Here is a 13,873-nt window from a genome sequence, read left to right on the forward strand (position 1 = left end):
TAAAGCACAAATGCAGCTAATAATAATACTGCTGCTAAAATACCATTATTTATAAGTTGTATTCTAAGACAGATTTCAGCAAAGCTGTAGAATAAAAAAAACACAATTTACTGTTAGTGAATTTTCAGACACTGATTTTCCACCAGAATTAATATTAATTTTTTTGTTTTACTAAAGCCAATGTAGTGAAATTTAAAAGTTAGAATTCAGAAAAATAAGCCGACAAACAACTTGAGTAAAATATGGCATCTTATAAAAAACCCTAATAAATTTTATACATTCATATTTAGTTTTGTTCTTCTGTTCTTTAAATGGTAACAAGCTAATCTGTTCAGTTTACTAAGTTGTGCCTCTGGTAACTTGCCAAATATAGTTAGAGACTACATTGCCTTTATAAGTTTGACAGGCTGAGAACAGAGGAGAGTAAATCCTTATTGTCAGTTTGAGTAAATAATTGCCTTTGGCTCATTATCATACAAATGAAAAACATTTTAAAAATATGATTTGGTCTTCCTTCAGCCTGCTGCCTAGCAGTGTGCAGCAATAGGTGGGAGAAGGGTAACTCTGTGCCTTGTGTTCATAACTCTGGTTACTTTGTTTGGCACAAATACTAAGAACAGTGTGAAGGCAAATTAGTTTTAAAACAGGCTTGATAGCAGTAACCGGCCCATGTCTAGTTTTGGTTGTATGTAAGGTTTCTTTTTTCCTGTTTATGATTTGGTTTGATGTACTTAATTAATCTGTTTGTAATTTTGTGTGATTTCTGTAAAAAAAAAAATAGCTGAGTTTTTAGAAACTGTACTAAAAATACAAATAAAATGTATTATTATTATTATAAAGCAATTCAGGTTAGGTCAAGTAAAGAATGTGTGAAGAAGTTACTGCAACTGCTGATGTGCCTTATACTTTAGTATTCCCAGTAAAATTAAGGTTATTATTCTGTTGTCAGAATTTTTACTATTTTATTAAAATTACATTCTTCCAATAACATCATGTCTTAAACACTGTGTGGGATGAAATTAGTATTTTCTGTCACATGATTAAGTCAAACCTGACCAAGATTGTTACCCTGCTGCACCTGAGGGAAATATCATCATTATTGACTGCTTGTCTGAATGTAGAAACTGCACAGAAAGTAATGGCATTTATTTATTTACTTTATTTACTTTGAATGGCGGCTGCGTACTGTCGTCACCTTATCTTTTCACTGTTATTGTGAGAAGATTTATTCAAAGTTTTGTCCTCGGAATTGTAACGTCGACAGGATTTTTTTCCCTTAATTCCGTCTGTGGGCTTCGAAGGCAGCTTGTCTCGTCTTCTTAGAAAACAAATGAGCACTTTACAGAGACTGATCTGCCTTATCCGCTTAGCAGCACCCTCAATCCCTGTTTTTATTTATTTACTCACTTTATTTACTTGCTTATTCATTTACTTACCTCTGTATGGATTTATTTTGATTTCTTCCCCCTTACCCGTAGCCACTCTCCCTCCCTTCCTTTTCCTCTCCTCATCCTTGGCCCCGATCAGCAAGATAAGCCTTCAGAGGAGGGGGAGATAACATCCATTAAAGTGGTAAAGAGGACTTATGGGGCAGCCCAGATTAATCACTGCTCACTTTAATCGCATTCAGTGTGGACGGCGGCGTTGGCTGCAGGGCTCAGCTTCTTCCTGTGTCATACCATCAAAAAAAAAGAGAGCAAAAGAGAGATGAAGGATGAAGTGTGTGTTTGTTAAAACATGCCTTGATGGGGGAGAAAGTATAAAAAGATGAAAGAGATATTTCCGAACATCTCACAGCAATGCCCGCCCCTCTTCTACCTGACAAGAGACGCTAATGCCAACCAGCATTTGACATATAATTATGGCTCTACTTTGATCCAGGTGTAATTGTTTACTCCTCTCACAGGCAATCATGTCACAGAAGTTTAGCGAAAGACATTGCCATTGACAAAAGAAAACATCCTTATTTGTCATTAAGACAAGAAAGTAGATTTTATGTATATATTTATGTAATCATTTTATGTATTAAAAATATAGCGTCTAGCTCGGGGATACTTGCAGTGTATTGCAATAACATTTTCCCATTTTGTCTCGTCACAACTATAACCTTCAATCGAGGTGACAGGTTAACACAAAGTGGTGCATAATTGTGATATTGGCCAAAAAGGGGACACTTGGTTTCTAAAGTACTTTGACACGTACAAATATTTTAATCTGATACCCTTTAATGAAATCTGGTCAACCAAATGTCTTTAGAACTGACCTAATAAATATGCCCATCATCTGTGCAAAATGTTACCATCAATATGTTTGAGTGACACACTTAGATGTTTGTTCGACAATATTAGGGAACCACCTGCTTCATGAAGACCAAAGAGCAAACCAGAGATGCTAACATTCTGAACAGGTAGTGCTAGGTTTTTTTAAGCACTGCGGTCTATGCTAACAGGCCTAACAAATAAAGAATCAAATGACAAAACAGCCACTATGGTAGCTCTGGACGAACACCAGAGAGTCCCAGTTTAGGTGAGAATCTGTTTAAAAGACAAGTACTTGTTGTTGTTCTTGTCTGCATGGAAGAGTAGTAAGATTGTTAAATTGGTGTTAGAGAGCCATAAGACGCTTCACAAGCCATTAAGGGGAGACAGAAGCCGTTTTAAGGTGCTTAGTTAGATGAGACAAAAATTATCCTTCTTTGTCTACGTGCTATGTTGGATGAATAATTGTACACTCTTAACTCACTGTCACCAGAGTGAAGCACGGTGGTGGCAATGCCATTTTATGGTGATGGAGCCAAATACAGGGTGGTCCTGGAAGAAAACATGTTTGAGTCTGGAAAATACTTGACACAGATTCAATAGTTCACCTTCCAGGAAAAAAACAAAACAAAAATATAAAAATCAAGGCTCTAAACATGCAGGCAGAGCAACAGTGCAATGATTCAGATTAAACACATTCATGTGGTGAACAGGCTCTATCAGATACCAACCTGAAATCCAAATAAAAATATGTTAAGACTTGAAAATATATTTTCACAGGTGCTCTAAAGCCAGTAAGACTTGAAGTATTGTGCAATGAAGATTTCAGTCTCCACAAAGTTGGAGAGACACAAACCTTAAGACTTGGAACTAAGGGCTGCAAATGGTAGTTTTTGCACTTTGAATTTTAAGCTCTTCATTAGAAGAAAGCCATTTATCATTGTTATTACACTTACTTTGCAAAGTAGTGCTTCAATATATACAAAGTTTTTGGTTGCAACCTCCAAATGAGCTCTGCAAGCCAAACTGAACACAAATACAGGTCTGCTATCCAGAGCTCTGTATATTCTTTTAAACAAATCTTTTAAATCCAAATCTGAATTTTAATCAGCTCCCGTGGTTGCCATTTTTTATTATTGTTTATCTTCAGCTCAGATTCATCTCACATTTATTTACAGAGCCCCTAATCACAGCTGCTGTCTCTGAGGGCTTTATTTTACCCACACAGATGAAACAATAAATGAAACCAATTAATGAAAATCAAAACAGCCCACCCCAATTGTAGATCCCCCTAAAAGTGGAAGAAAAACAGTTAAAGCCTAATTAGGGACAAAAATAGAAGATAGGTGTTAGCGAGGTAATCCATTTTCTGGTATTGTTATGCACCAGTGAGATCAAGATCCAAAGATAAAATGAATACACTTCTGTGCAGCAGTCATAAAAACACAAAAGCGGGTTGGCCATTAATAAGATGACCACTAATCAAATTGGTCAACTGATTTCTTCCAGATTATTTCACTGTTTTTGATCTTAAGATGTCCCAAAATACTGCTTTTGAGTTTATTATTGTGAGTAGCTTAAGCAGAAACCATTTACAGAACCAACCGAGACCCAGTATAATTTATTCCCTATAACACAAATCTTTTACCTTACTAATGTTTGTGTCAGATTTGTATGTAGTAAAAATGCATTTTCAGCTACATTTTATTGGCACCCAGGATAAAGATAAGTAAAAAGGCTAAAGGTGAATAAATTGTGCTCCCAGTTTGTAATTTACAACTTTCTGTTTTAGTGGGCTAGCCGCTTGGCTGGATTATGATCCATGTTTATCTTGCACGGTGAGCAGAATTGCAAAGGAGATAAAAAAATAAAAAATGAAACATCCTGCTGTTAAAGAGTGTAATCTTTCCATATCAAGTCATCGTCACAACCATTATCCATCCGTCCTACCATCACAAAGGTAAACATGTGGAATTTGTTGAACTTGACTAAGACTTTACCTGGAACTATTTGAAATAAGACAATTTAAGTAACAGTTTAACAGAATTACTTAGTGATACTTGATATTGGCAAAGCATATCATAATGGAGAGTTTGATTGCTTTTACTGTTTGGGCAGATTTGTTCCGCTCCACAGGAAATGATGACAAATTCCCTCTGGTGCAAAACTGACTTTATTCAGTTAAAGAAATAAAACATATTATCTTAAGATAACCAGGTGGAGAGTTCAGTACAGTCATAAAGGCACAATTATAACAGAAGGGAAGAAGTTTGTTGATATTTGTGTAGTTCCAAAAGAAGTAGGCCTTCTCCTATGTTTCAATTTTTACAGCTTCTTGCAGTGTACAACTAGAGTGCACCACCTACATCAGTGACAGTCTTCTCATATTGGCCAATAATCACACTTCTGGTTGCCTGAAAGGTCAAATGTTTAGAAGCAGTATCAGATTGGCAAGCATCATCACAAATAAAAGTTCTCAGCAAATATGAAACAATAGTAAAGCTGATGCTGTAAACAAGATGACGGTGTACATTAAAGAGGAAGTCCAAGGAGCATTGAGTGAAGTTCTTGTCAGCGCCTTTCAAAAGAAAGCTTGTACAGTACAAGAAGCACAGCACACCTGAGATCAAAATGAAGTTCTCTTGTAAAACTCTGCAGAAAAAATATTTTTCAACTGTTTTCTTTTTCAACTGATAGTTCTCTGTTTTTACATTAACAGTTACATTTCTTGAGTTCAGAGTGTCCATCCTTGCGCAGTGAAAGGCCATTGCTATCCCTTCTCTGCAAAAAGAGATCTGATGTGTGGTGTTAAATGGGTGAGATGTAGGACATTGTAATTAACGCTAGTCCTTTAGCGAGCCCCGCCTCACTCAGCTGGGAGCGCCCGATATAGCACTCATTAATTCCTATTTGTGCATAATGAGAGGGTCATGTTGGAAGTAATGAATGACTCTTTTATTTGGGTGAAAGCTGCAGGGCAGCATCCTCTCCTGGCTAACAGTCTCATAAACACCTTTTAGCCGCTCTCATCAGCCTCCCTGGCTGAGAACCATTCACACGTGCACATACACACAAAACATAATGAGAGTGAAAAAGCACCTGGGTGAATGTTTCAAGAAATCTGGTATTTGGAGATGCGAGTATTCTGAATCTAAAAAAAAAAAATCATTTAGATTACAATCTATAAGTGAAGTATGTTTGTTTAGGGGCAACTATTCAAGAAGCATTCTGTGATTAAAAATCACCTACATTAATTCAGTTTTTTTTTGTTTTTCTGCCTTTCCAGAACTGTCAATTGATAAGCAGGCTTGATCTCCCTGCTTTTTGTTGTTTAGTAATGTTTTCAAAGAACAGAATGTTTGAAAAATCCTCTGGGGTTTGTTTCCAAATGCTGATTAGATAAAGCACACTTGCAATAAAAGTTGGCCACCAAACATCATTCTTATTAGCGTCTCTTTTGAGAAAAGATGAAACCACATAGAGCCAACACAGACACACACAAACACTGAAAAAGTTTGATCTGTTTGAGCTCTTGGATGTGACTACACTGTATGGCAGATTTTTGATTTATTTCAATAATAACATCCATGAAGTAACTCAGTCCAAAGAGTACCATATTCAGTTGTAATTCCTTTTACTTAATTAGATTATATCAGCGTTCTCCCAGATCTTTGAGGAATGTATACGGCTTTGTTCAACAGGCATTATTAAATGTAAAAGCTATTAGTGTGTGAGATTTTCATTCCAGACTGTAGTAGACAGTAAGCACACGTGAGTTCCTAATCCAGTTATAGTTAACTGCTTACTAATGTGTGCCATTGTCTGCAACTCAACAACCAAAGCTGGGGAGGGGTTTAAATAATGCAGCGAAGCACTGGATTTATTTACACAGGAAAACTGCAGATGACAGATTTTGATTGAAAAATAAGATTTAGAATTCATGAATTTCTTATGTGCAAAAAATCTATAGATCAGCAATGCTTGATTGCTCCTGTGCTGGAATTGGCTTCTTAAAAATCCCACCAAAGATGTTGACTTTTAAGGCTTCTATAGGAACCTCTAGGATCTTTTTCTCATCCAGGCCTTTCTTGACTTGACCGAGATTTAATTTGTCAACAGAAAGCAGCTAGTGTAATGATCTCTCTTTCTCAGCTTTTGTGAAAAATGCTTTTGTTTTACTAATTACTTTGAATGCTATCATGGGAAAGTCCATTTGGTTAGTTGAATATATCTGACTGCAATCCTAGCTTTGGTTAAACCAGGTTTCTCTTATAAAATGTTGCTCACTCCTCGTAGTTTTAAGAGACTGCACAGTATGTCATGGCACGGAACCTATAATTTTAGAGATCCCAATCTGCTGCACTTAAGATACAGTCACTCTTTTTTACTGTACTGCTATAGCTAATTCACATTTGATGTAAGACATGACATTTAAGAAGGCCTGTAAAATCTCACTACTGCAGCCAGATGCTAAAACTGAAGAATCACTACTTCCCAGAACCCAGGCAGTCTATCAAAACTTTGTTAGCTGTGCATTTCTGCCCCGGCGGGCATTTCCCCCTCTTCTAAAACCAAATTCTTCTGTGTGAGCATGTCAAGATGGATGGAAACTCATTTTATTGGTTTAGCATTTTTGAAGACCTGATGTATGGTGCAGTGTGAGTAACACTGTAACTCTTGGGCTTAAAAAGACTGGCTTTGGCCCCAGTCAGCAAAAAGCTTTCTACTGGCAGGAGAATGAGGCACTGATCGCAATCTGCTATCTAGCTGGAATCTAGACTCAGCTTTCATAAACTGAAAGAGAGAAAGGGGGGGTTTAAGAGAGCAGAAGGTGCTTGAGTGTCGCGCTCATCGCAAACATCTCTGTCCAGCTCTGTCTTTATTGTCCTGAATTAGTCAAAGGGCCTCTCAAAGCTTCACTGTGATGGATGGATTGCGCATTCAAGCCAGTCCGCTCAGGAGGTTTTGCACTATCCTTTTTTCGCCCTCCTGGAAAACTCGTTCATGCTAGGACCTATGTGACTGAGCCATTAAATACAATTGATACACACACGTTCATGATGAGTCAGAGACAAAACTTGTCCAAAAAATTAAGTACAAAAAAACAGCATGGCAAACTTTTTATGTGATTTTTGTGGGTGCGTTGGATTGCAACCTGACAGCAGATTTGCCTTTTCTTCTCACACCAAAAGAAAGCGGCACAAAAGCCTGTGAGTTCTGCTTCATTTGACCCTGTGCAAAGCATATGTCCGTCCATCCTGCTCGTATTCTGCCCAAAAGATGGACTGCCTTAAGGGTCAAAGAAAGCGTCCCTGCCCACTTGAGTGTGTTACAAAGCCTTCAAACAAAATCACATGTCAGGGGTCTCTCCTTTTCGGGTCTGTCTCTATTTCTCCCCAACCCTTTGTCACTTCAAACAAGTTGCTCTGATGTTTTAGACACATTTTTCTAATGTTTTACACTCCATATAATCTGCTATGTTTTGCAAAGCCCATTTTACTAGCTGACGTAATTGATGGCGCCCGAGACGCTGCAGAGGTCAACCCGGTAGAAAAGCCTTGGTTTCTGTCACCATGGAGATGGCAAGAACACATCAGCACACTCACCGTTACCCTCTCACAAAAGCACATACACACACGCTCACACAATAATAATAACTACAATGCCCTGGTGTCCATGTCAGGTTCTCAAGGTCACTTTTTTAAAATGAACAAATAAATGAAAATGCCAATAGTCTTTGAATATAATATTTTTTTATGATCAGTGTGGGTGTTAAAAAATGTAGAAAACCCCCCAACAAAAAACAAAAATGTTATGTTAGTTTCTTTGCATTTAGGCAAGTAGTTTTATTCACGATTTTACAAACTCTCCATTTTCCCCCTGTGGTGTAAAGCCTGAGATGCCAGAGAAAGTGCTTTCTGTTGCTATATGGAGGCTGTAGCAGCAGACCACTGCCTCTCACAAATAATATTCTGTGTATATTTTGAGAAATTCTGAAACGAATATCTTTTTTTCACTGAGGTTTATCAAAATTCTTGTTTTTATGAACATAGGATAACAAGATTTTTGTGAAATTTTAAGACTTTTAAAGACCATCCCTTGTTGGTATGATAAAAAACTGTGTAGCAGCGAAGAGGAAATAAGCATATCTAAATGAATAATACTTTGTGGTATCAAATTTTGATATATCATAATTTGTGCTACTTCAAAATCTAAAAATCTTTACTCTAAATCTAACCACTACCATTACATGCCTAAATCTAATCCTAATGTAAATTCAATTCAATTCAATTCACACCTTGGTCCCAAAACAGCACTCCTTTCTACGGGGTCTGGCCTTTGGGCCCCATAAGGAGCAGTGGGTTCTCACAATGAGGTATTTGTTGGGAAAATGAGCCTTACAGTGTGAGACACAGTAAAGCACAAACACACAGTCACACACATACAGAGCACATGCACTCGTACATTATCAACCAATCTCTGGGAAGTAGAGTAAATTTAATTTCAGATATTCCCCAAATTTTGAACGAGCTATGATCTTGTGACAGCAGGCAGATGGCAGAAATAATGTACATACAGTTACCCACACACCTTTTTTTATAACTGTGGTGTTGTGTTACAGAAAAGGGTACGTGGTGTAAGCGTATTTCTTTCCCAGATACTGTAGTTGTTCCACCGATAAAGAGCACAAAGTAACTCTGCGGTGGAAGGAAGCAAACACACACAGATCCCTTGTTCAGACTGGAAATGGCCTTGACAGGATCACAGCTCCCCTGTTGTTTATATCAGTGAGCAGAAGCTATCCATTACCCAGAGCAAGGTGCCTGATGCCTTTTTTCCCCACTGGCGGTCAAAGTGATATTGGTTTCCTGTATTAAAGGGGAGAGGAAGATGCAGGCAGCTGTGAATCTGCTAAATTCCCACTCCCAAGGCCAGTGAAATCAGGTGTTAGAGCAGCTGGTTGGAAATGGTGGCAAAAGTCCACATTGGTGACGTGTTAAATGGGCAAGAAGAGATTGAGTTATGGAAGAATGTTGCTTGATAAAATAAAACAAGAACGCTAAATCAGCATTTTACTGTAGGTAAAATTTGAAATGGTCTGAGGGAGTCCAATCAAAAATAATAAAAATGCTTATTCATTGCAGTAGGTGGTGCAACAACCATGTATTTTATAAAGAAGGTCCCAAACATAGGTAAAACTGTGCTAACCTAAAGACACTTGATAAACAGCTGTAGCTTGTATTTGTTTTAACATTGTTTACCTTTTAGTCCCATGCAGCATCTTCTGTCCAGCATATGGAGTTTGATAAAAGCAGAGTCAAAGCAAAGCCAAACAGATGAGAAAAAAGCTCATAAATTAGGAGTAGGTATGCATAAAGTGGGCTTCTACATCATTATTTCTAAAATGTGTGTCACACTATTGTGTTTCTGAATTGTGAATACATATTTGCCCTATTGCAGAATTCACACTTCAGGAACCAAAGAATTACAAAACTGTTTTCAAATGATGATTTCAATTATTTCAATTAACAGAAGTTAATTTTCAATATCACTCTGGCCCAGTGTGTGGAAAAGGTAATTTACCCCACTGTTAAATTCTGAACTATTTGTGATTATCCAGACAAATATGTTCAGTTTGGTGATCCACATTTAGGCCTGATTACCGTCAGACCTGAAGAATCAAGAAGTTGCTTAAGCAAAACCAGTATGACGACAGGAAAATAGGCTGAATATTTTCATTAAAAATATTAAAAACAAAGTTGAGGATATCCATCAGCTTGGAAAGGGTTTCAAAACAATTTCTTACGATTGGGACTTCACTGAACCAAACTGAGAGCCACTAAACACAAATGGAGAAAACATGGAACCGAGGTGAAACTACAGGAGTGATTGGTTCACCAAAATTGCAATGTAGCCTGGAAGTCACTAAAACCCAACATTTAAGCAGCGTTTCATTAGAGAGCATCATAGCAGCAGTCAAAGATGGTGTCATATAAATAATAGAGTTGTGATTCTGGCTTCTGTATGGGCAGCAGTTTCTTATTTCATGTCGAAGCAAAGTTGGGTAATGCAACAGGGCAAAAACCTGAAGCATATCAACAGGCCCACTGTTGAACAGCTAAACAAACAACAACAAAAATGTTTTGGAATGGTCTATTCAAAGTTTAAACCTAAATCTGGTTGAGATGCCAAAACATTATCTTAAACAGTCTGTTCATGGTTGAGGTAGTAATATTACACAAAGCAAAGGTGGCAGCAAAATCAGTTTTCTGACATGTTCTTTAGCTTTGTCTTCATGAAGTGTCATGGACTTCATGAAGTGAATCTCCATGAAGAGATACGTGATATCTCTTCATATGTCTGTGTCCGAGACACAAGAGATAGTCTGAGCATCTTTGAATATAGAGCATATCCAAAGAGTGACCATTTATTGATCAACTTTCAACTAGAATTCTTTTTTATTAAACAAGTTATTACATAGTCACTTTTGAGGTTTGTGAGCATTTGTGGCCTGCAAATGCAGAAGATTTAAGAGAGATTAGTAGTACTTCGGGTTTCTTGACAGTCTTGTATGAAAATCATCTTATGCATTCCATGGAGGCGTTGATAGCTTCCAAAATACTCTGCTAGTCAGCAAGTAGGTAAGTTTTATGGAGTGCAAACTTTCAGTGCCTGCACACATCTTTTTGTTTTAACAATACTGCCTTCAAAACTAGTTGGCCATTATGTAATCAGAGACAGCTATTCTGTGAAGTTTTACATCATGTTGCACTCTGTGTGCAGCAACAGTCCTCCCATTGTGTTATTCTGTGTTGAATGAGTGACACGTTGTTATACGATAGAAATGTGATGGAATAGACAGATGCTTGTTGGTGTTAAGATACAGTCCTGACTCGAGGTGTTAGTGAGCTGCCCCAGGCTGCCCTCCAGCCAGCCTCCGCTTGGAACACTATCATCACTCCAGCTCTCTCCACAAGCGAAAACACCACCTTTGCTTGCCTGCGTGTTTGTTTACCTACTCTGCCTCTGCACAGGAACGGAAATGTTTATGCCGACATTGTAGCAAAATAGACAGAGCTCAATTTGGGGGTCTGGGAAACGGGGATGGAGGTACCGAGGTTCCCCTTGTCCTCTGATTCACCTCAGGCCGTGGCCAGGGTCAGCGGGACATCTGTGGTCAGCACTGGGCTGATAGAGGTGGACTGTGAGGACAGCTACTGTCATCGAGGAGTAAATAGAAGTAAAGAAGGGGCTGATTTGTGCTAACATAAGCCCAAAGATAAAGGACTGAGGTCTGGCTTTGGCTGGGCTTGACCAGTAAACAAGCAGTGGGGTGCCTAAATGGCCTGGGGATCAGCCTGGGGCTAAACCTGAAGGCCTCTCTCAGCACTGAGTCCTTTAAACAGAAGATCATACGTGCGCACGTTCTGACACGCAATCACACATGCACACGAGAGGGCCCTCTACTGCACACACACACACAAAATTAAATGCAAATCCATGCTCACAAAAATTGAGCATTGAGCAGTCATTGAGAAAGAAGAAAAAAGCTTGTGCATGTAGTACTTTATAGAAATCTAAGGTCAATAATGATGTCCTTGTATTTTATTTCCAAGGATGTTTTTTTCTGTCATTTTCTGTGCATATAACCACATTAACCTCATAAACACATAACTGACATGAAAAGTTTCCTAAACTCTTAGAATAAAACAAGGTTGTATCCTCATGTGACAAACAACTTAACACAAAACTATTTTAAATCATATTTTTTCTTTAACAGTAATAAGCAGCATGTGGCAAGAACACAACTTACTCATATTCCTTTTGATGAATTTTAAAAGCTCTAAAAAATACCTCAAGTTGACCCAGATTGTTTTAATAGAATTCAACTTTTTTCATTCTTGGGTCTTTTTCTCTCATCTTTTTCTCAGAAATACACTATTTATGGACTGTTGGTCAGGCAATTTAAGGAGGAATTAACCACGTTGATGCAGTCATCTTTAGCCAAAGTATTGGCAGTTTTTGTCAATGTGGTGAGTCGCCAAGTCCTTCTGGGAAATGCAATCACCACCTCCATAAATATTGATCAATCTCTGTTTCCACAGTGGCTGCCTATGTGCTCAATTTATTTATGGCTTCACAATATTTTCACTGTTTTTATGTTTCTCCACTCTTTCTCCAAACTCTTTTGGTGCTTTCTAGATTGATTAAAAAAGTGTACTTTGGTCAACATTTCAGTCTTTATCTGAGTAAACTCAGGTTTGACTTTTCCAATGTTTTTTGGTTCATGACTGGTGGGTTCATTACACACCTGTGAGTGTTGTAGGCCATGTCCTGAATCTGATCTGACTCTTGTGACTTCACTGAATTGTAGAAGGGGCTTTGCTTTATGGTTCTGTCAAGGTTGCTTGTGCACCTTTTTTGCCACAATATGCAATACTCTCGTCTAGAAGGATAAACTGGACAAGAATTAACTCAGCAATATCCCAGGTGATTGTCCTTAAATTAATATTTATTTTTAAATAATGTTCTTTGGTCTGTTCCAACCTTCTGTGAAACTTAGTTTTGAGTTGTCATTATGTGTGAGAAATAAAAAATCAAAACAAATCAAAGTAAACTAAACTGTAAACATTTTTCCTATACTAAATCAAGTTTATGATTTTTGTCACCTCGAAATTTCAAATAACAAAATGTATTTTCAAAAACTTAAAAAACATGACCCGAGTTAAAAGTTCAAATAAATACATGTTTGTAACACTAGATGGTAGGCACTGGGCGGGCTGCAATCCCTCTGAACTATGGAAGCTCAAGGAGTGCATTGACGGAAAAAAAAAAAAAATCTAGATTTTTACAAAAATGGAATCTTCACTATACAGGAAATTTGATTAATCAATGAAATCGATTTATAGCCCACTCCTAACAGTTATGGGTTTGGGCTGACGTCTTGTCAACACTTTTCAATTAATCATATACCTCAGCTTTTATCCAACGTGTTTTGTTAATCCTTCCCATTTCCGTTCATCCTGTTTTAACTTTGAAATGTGTTGGAACAAGATTGGAATCACACAGGAGCAGGTTTCAGATCAACTGCGAATCATTTGCTCTGCAGCGTTTCAAGGGAAACGTTGATGGGGCATCACAAAGGCGGCACGGCAATGTGATGTCTACCAGCTGGGGTTGTGATACAGTCTGAATGCACTTTGTGGTACTTTCTCAGCCCGTCACTCATCCCGGGAGGACAGAGTTTGATCCAAACTGAAAGACACAGTTTGCAGAGGGAGTACAGCTGGCCCTTCCTCCTCCTGGTCACTGTAATCTTTGGTGTCTCCTCCGAGTTGGGTGTAATCATTCACACACCGCTACGTGTTTTGACACCTGTCCTGCGTGGTGCAGAGGGAAGTAAGCATATTACTCGTCTCCTTTGGAAACACGTACGCAGACAATCAAAGCCATCGTCACATGAATTAAGACAGACAGGTGGATTGTCAGAAAGGGATTAAAAAAAGGTGGAGAGGAAGAAATGAAAGTTCTCTCATATTGTGGAGTATTTCTGAAAGGAAGGTTGGATGACTGGGTTGGGGAGTCACTGTTAATGGGAAGAAATGAACATGCCT

General features: G+C 38.1%; 1 protein-coding gene across 2 annotated transcripts in view; it reads left to right on the top strand.

Moving 5' to 3' along the window:
* Positions 1 to 13,873, top strand: part of fto (FTO alpha-ketoglutarate dependent dioxygenase) — a 137,519-nt gene that overhangs the window by 48,684 nt on the left and 74,962 nt on the right. The window lies entirely within an intron of this gene.

This window comes from Poecilia reticulata, chromosome 3 (genome assembly GCF_904066995.2).
Source record: "Poecilia reticulata chromosome 3, P_reticulata-male-v2, whole genome shotgun sequence".
Lineage (NCBI taxonomy): Eukaryota > Metazoa > Chordata > Actinopteri > Cyprinodontiformes > Poeciliidae > Poecilia > Poecilia reticulata.